General features: G+C 43.1%; 1 protein-coding gene across 1 annotated transcript in view; it reads left to right on the top strand.

The window, feature by feature from the left end:
* The first annotated feature begins 3538 nt into the window (after positions 1–3538).
* Positions 3539–6000, top strand: part of cntln (centlein, centrosomal protein) — a 477268-nt gene continuing 474806 nt past the window's right edge. Inside the window, exon 1 of the mRNA XM_085991655.1 lies at positions 3539–3607. The gene's annotated coding sequence lies outside the window, so the exon portion shown is untranslated. The remainder of the gene's footprint in view (positions 3608–6000) is intronic.

Raw genomic sequence — 6000 nt, 5'->3', positions numbered from 1 at the left:
CTTTCTGATGAACTTTTTTTTCAAAAGTAATTGAAAAAAATCTAGAAGATGAATTTCAAAAGCTTTATTCCAGTAAAGGTTATATTGAGTGTATTTTTAAAAGCAGATAAACTGTGTGTATGTGTATGTTAGAGAGAGAAAATGACAGATTGCACACACTTGTAGTTTTTGTTTCATCTTCTATAAATTTCAGAAAGCATATTAAGTTGAGAGAGAGTGAATGTTGGATGGGCTGAAATTCTGATGGATCCTCTCCTCCAGCATAATTGTGGTGGTGTGGATGTCTTATTTTCCCATTGTGAAGGTTCCAGAATGTATCCCCAATCTGGGAATGGGGTCATTTACATTATTGGTCCAGAGCAACCCCAAATTTGGGATCCAGAGGTCCAACCTAGACAGGAGAAAAAGTTCTCAATATTTCTTCAGCTCTTATGGAAACCTTAGAACTTTATGATGGTCATTAATTTCTTCTCGGATTGATTACCTTTGTTTGGGAACCATTTAGGATCTTCCTAAACTCTCACCCGCAAGAGTTCTGTTGGACATATATGGGCATGTTAGGCAGAATTCCTGGGAACTCGCCCAAACACACCCTCTTGATAAAGGGGACAGGCAGGCAGAAGACTCACCAGAATTTACTATGTATTTTACGTGGAGCAAAATCCCAAGTGACGGGAGGGATTGGGAAAGGAGCCACTGAGAGCTAACCTCCACTGGAAAATACAGCCTGGAGCCAGTATTGGCTCCTCTTCCCACAACACAACATCACAATCAGCACCACCTCCCACTCAAAGGGAAAGAAGATAAAGGCTGAGAAAAGCAGCAGAGGGCAGAGAGTGAGAAGTAGAAGAGAAACAGATGTATTAAGAGAAGAGACAAAAAGTGAAACAGAAATGAGAAGGAAACAGAGAGATGTAAGACTGGGAACATATATATATATATTGACTAAAGGTGTGTTTGAAGTGATTTTAAGGAGGCTTTTGAACATGGGGAGAGATGTAGCAATGCAGAGGAATATGGGAAGAGAGTTCCAGAGTACAAGGATGGAATGCCAACGTTTCACTCACTGATGGTGGATTGGAAGGAGATAGGATACATTGAAGATCACAGTTGGAAGAGTGCAGTGCGCAAGTTGACACTTAATAGTGGATGAGGTTACGGGGTAGGGTGGAGTGAGAACATGGATGGATTTTTTAAGGAGGGCATCAATGTGCTGGAGGATAGGGAATCAATGGAGGTCAATGAGTCATGAGTGATAGGTGAGCAAGACTTCGTGCAGAGAGGATTGGGGTGGTGAGGTTCTGCATGAATTGTAGATTTCCTAGGGTGAAACACAGGCAAGGAGATAATTGCAAAAGCTGAGCACAGAGGTAAGAGTTTCGACAGGAGTGGGGAATATGTGTGGCCGGAGGTGGGTAATATTGTGATGGTGGAAATAATCTTAATGGTTGTTTAGGAGGTGGGATTGGAAGCTGGGCTGAGGACCAAATATCAGCCTGAGGTTTCTTAATGTAGGATTTACCCTGTGTGAGCAACCAGGAAGGCAAATGGAATCAGGGCTACAGTGCAAAGTTTCTGCTGCTGCTGAGGGCCAGATAGGGTTGGCTTTGTTGTTGCAAATGTTGAGCTGCAGAACTTGACATTAGACAGGCAGTCAGACAGCACATCCACAGTCAAAGGGTGGTGGAAGGGAGGTGAAGTGCTTTGTTGGTCAGCTGAGGCATTTTAAAAGGAGAACAGTGCTTTCAGGAGTTTCACTTCTATACTTAACTTTAAAGTGTTAGGCTGCTCTCCTGTGCAGACCCAACAGTTTGTTTTTTGTGAAGGTACTAATTTGTATCAGCTATTGTCAGTAATGTGATCAGTAAGTGACTGATCTAAAAGTAAGGAAATTAGCATCATTTTCCTTTCTGGGTAATGATGGAGAGTAGAGGTCGATGTGCTGGCCCAGCACTAGCCAAATACTACTTACAACAACAGGCAAGAGACCAGAGAATATTGTTCACTGATGGCACAACATAGAAGCTGAAGTCCAAAAGTATAATCAGTAGTTGAGCCATAATTTTCATAGAGGCAATAAATCAGTAATGCCTGACTGGGTGGGGTGATGGACACAAACATTGGAACTCCAGCACTTTAGAAATGCAAGTTTCATTTTTTTTTTAATAGTGGCTTTCACAACCTCAGGGTGTCATAAAGCGCTTCACAGCCAATGAAGTTTTTTGTCATCTCTGTTGTAATGTAGGAAATGCGGCAGCCAATTTGCACACAGCAAGGTCCCACAACAGTGACCAGATAATGTTTTTTTTAGTGATGTTGGTTGAGGGATAAATATTGCCCTGGGAAGAACTCCCCTGCTCTTCTTCAAAATAGTGCAATGGGATCTTTTACCTCCAGTTGAGAAAGCAGACATCACATCTGAAACACAGCACCTCCGACAGTGCAGCACTCCCTCAACACTGCAATGGTGTGTCAGCCTGGATTTTGTGCTCAAGTCTCTGGAGTGGGGCTTAAACCCACAACCTGCTGACTATAGAATAGTAGGTTTGTGCCCATCATATCCTACATGGGTTGAACTAAATAGTTCCCCTCATAGGTAAAAATCCCAGAATACATTTTTAAAATGGAATTTGACTTATTCAGCACTGTAAATCAGTGGCTCTGTAGTTATCCCCCACATGGCATAAACACCCTTATTGTCATACACAGCAAATCCTCTGTACTATTAAGAAAATGGTTAGTGGTAGTAATGTGAAACCAGCTTACTTTAATTTACGAAAGAATGATTAAAGGATTTTAATCATTTAAAGGCTACAGAAGTGTTTTATGGTTAACAGACAAAAGATAATCTGAGACGTTCCCATCAGATATTAAACAATTGAGAAAAAAACAGCCTAACCACAGAATGAGCAGACTAGCTGCTTTGGCTTTAATGCCTTCCATGAGTAATGTGTATGGCTATTGGCAATATCTGTTTTATGTTATTGCCACAGATTTCATCCTCTTATTATCAGCTATTGATTCCTTTTATTGTGAAAGTTTTGCAAATCATATGGTTGAGTTTAAGGATGGGCAATAATTGCTGCCCTTACCAGCAAAGCCACTTTCTGTGAATGAATAAAAACAAAGATGCAGATAGTTTGGTTTAATGCATGTGTGTTACATACTATAGCATCTCTGTCATTGTCAAATAGTGTTTAGTCCAAATCACCTTGAACAAAACCACCAGAAAGAGCCACCAGGTTTAAAAAAAATGTTTTTATCGATTTCTGGTAACAAAAAAAATCGTCTTTCTCCAACTGCCATGAGTGTCAGTGAGTAAGTAATTATATAAATTACAGTTTCGGCCATTCTGCTTTCTGCACAATCTAGAATGCTTAATGTACACACTTCATTGATTTTTTTTCAATCAAAGCTGGAAGGTCCAGTAGAGAAATGAATGTTTTCTTGTGATATTGCTCAGTGGGAGGTGAGAAGGGGCGGGGCCACGCTGCCGTGAAGTGTCGCGCACGGAAGTGAATTTGCTTTACGGGAGGCGGGGAGTTTGAACCAACCCCAGTTAACGGAGTGGCGGCGGCACCGGGAGAGCGGGACCTCACACCGAGCGGTCAGTTAATCCTTTCTCTTGTTTAGGGCTGTGTTAATTGTCTCTTCACACAGCCCGAGATAGCGCGCCGGGCCCCCTCCCGTTACCAGGGCAACCGGCGGTAGCTGAACCCCAAACCCGAGAACAAAGTCCCAGATCCGAGTGTTAAACACAAACTCTAAACCCAGACCCGAGTGTTGAACACAAACCCTAAACCCAGACCCGAGTGTTGAACACAAACCCTAAACCCAGACCCGAGTGTTGAACACAAACTCTAAACCCAGACCCGAGAGCTAAACACAAACCTAAACCCAGACCCGAGTGTTGAACACAAACTCTAAACCCAGACCTGAGTGTTGAACACAAACCTAAACCCAGACCCGAGTGTTGAACACAAACTCTAAACCCAGACCCGAGAGCTAAACACAAACCTAAACCCAGACCCGAGTGTTGAACACAAACTCTAAACCCAGACCTGAGTGTTGAACACAAACCTAAACCCAGACCCGAGTGTTGAACACAAACTCTAAACCCAGACCCGAGAGCTAAACACAAACTCTAAACCCAGACCCTAGAGCTAAACACAAACCCTAAACCCAGATCCGAGTGTTGAACACAAACCCTAAACCCAGACCCGAGTGTTGAACACAAACCCTAAACCCAGACCCGAGTGTTGAACACAAACCCTAAACCCAGACCCGAGTGTTGAACACAAACCCTAAACCCAGACCCGAGTGTTAAACACAAACTCTAAACACAGATCCGAGTGTTGAACACAAACCCTAAACCCAGATCCGAGTGTTGAACACAAAGCCTAAACCCAGACCCCAGACCCAAGTGTTGAACACAAATCCAGACCCGAGAGTTGAACACAAACCCAGACCCCAGACCCAAGTGTTGAACACAAACCCTAAACCCAGACCCAAGTGTTGAACACAAACCCTAAACCCAGACCCAAGTGTTGAACACAAACCCAGATCCGAGTGTTGAACACAAACCCTAAACCCAGACCTGAGAGTTGAACACAAACCCAGACCCAAGTGTTGAACACAAATCCAGACCCCAGACCCAAGTGTTGAACACAAACCCTAAACCCAGACCTGAGTGTTGAACACAAACCCTAAACCCAGACCCGAGAGTTGAACACAAACCCAGACCCAAGTGTTGAACACAAATCCAGACCCCAGACCCAAGTGTTGAACACAAACCCTAAACCCAGACCTGAGTGTTGAACACAAACCCTAAACCCAGACCTGAGTGGTGACTCTAATGCCGGATTCCAGGGCCTAGCCCGTGCCGGTTGCCAGGGGAACAGGCGGAACCGTGCGCGATCCAAGCAACTGTTGACAACGCAGCCTGACGTCATAAATTACATGATTTAGGGTTCGGGGTTACAACTCTGGCCAGAGTCCTGACCAGGGTTAGCGGTTAGGATTCTGATTTATGTATAGGATTAGGGGTTAAACTCAGGGTTGTCTATATATTAATAAAATGTAAACTGGATATAAGTTATTTTCACTCTTTCTATTTACTTTTCCATCATAACAATGCAGTATTAGTTATTGAGAGTTCCAATAAATTTCAAATACTTTAATGAAAAGCCAGAACTCATGCTATGATCCCATCTGCACCCTGCTCTTATGCTGCCCCTGTTTCGTTTCAGACTTTGCAAAATGTGACCGATTTATGTGGCTGATTTTATATATTTGTATTACTGAAATTATGTGACAAATAATTTGTTCAAGGTTGTTGAACCTTCCTTTCCAAAGGCTTGTTAGTGTTTGCGAAATGGAAAGAGAAGCAAGTTCTAAAATACCACATGCTATCATTATTGCTCTTTGATCTCGGAACCGGAAGAGGCCATTCAGCCCCTCGAGCCTGTTCTGCCATTCAATTAGATCATGGCTGATCTGTATCATAATTCCATTTACCCACCTTGGTTCTATATCACTTAATATCTTTACTTGACAAAATAACAATCTCAGTTTTGATATTTTCAGTTGACCCCCAACAGCTTTTTTTGGGGGGTGGTGGGGAAGAGTTCCAGATTTCCACTACCCTTTGTGTGAAGAAGTACTTCCTGACATAACCCCTGAACAGCCTAGCTCTAATTTTAAGGTTATGCCCCCTTGTTCTGGATTCCCCCACAAGAGGAAATAGTTTCCCTCTACCCTATCAAATCCTTGACGAATTTTAAACACTTGAGTTAGATCACCCCTTAATCTTACGCGCCCGGGTGGCCCTGGAGATGGAGCACGCGGTGTCCGCCGGCACACTTGAGGCCTTCCGAGACCGGTGGGCACCGCGGGGACTGGAGTGCATCATCACCCCGGCAAACCAATTTTAAATTTAATTTGTTAAGTTTTAGTTAAAGTTTTATTAAGTTACAGTTAATTCACAGTTAATTTGGTTCA

This window comes from Somniosus microcephalus, chromosome 1, assembly GCF_052327205.1.
Source record: "Somniosus microcephalus isolate GS21.2 chromosome 1, FLI_Smic_1.0, whole genome shotgun sequence".
NCBI lineage: Eukaryota > Metazoa > Chordata > Chondrichthyes > Squaliformes > Somniosidae > Somniosus > Somniosus microcephalus.
Note: the sequence above shows the minus strand (reverse complement) of the source record. Positions and strands in the feature narration are given on the sequence as shown.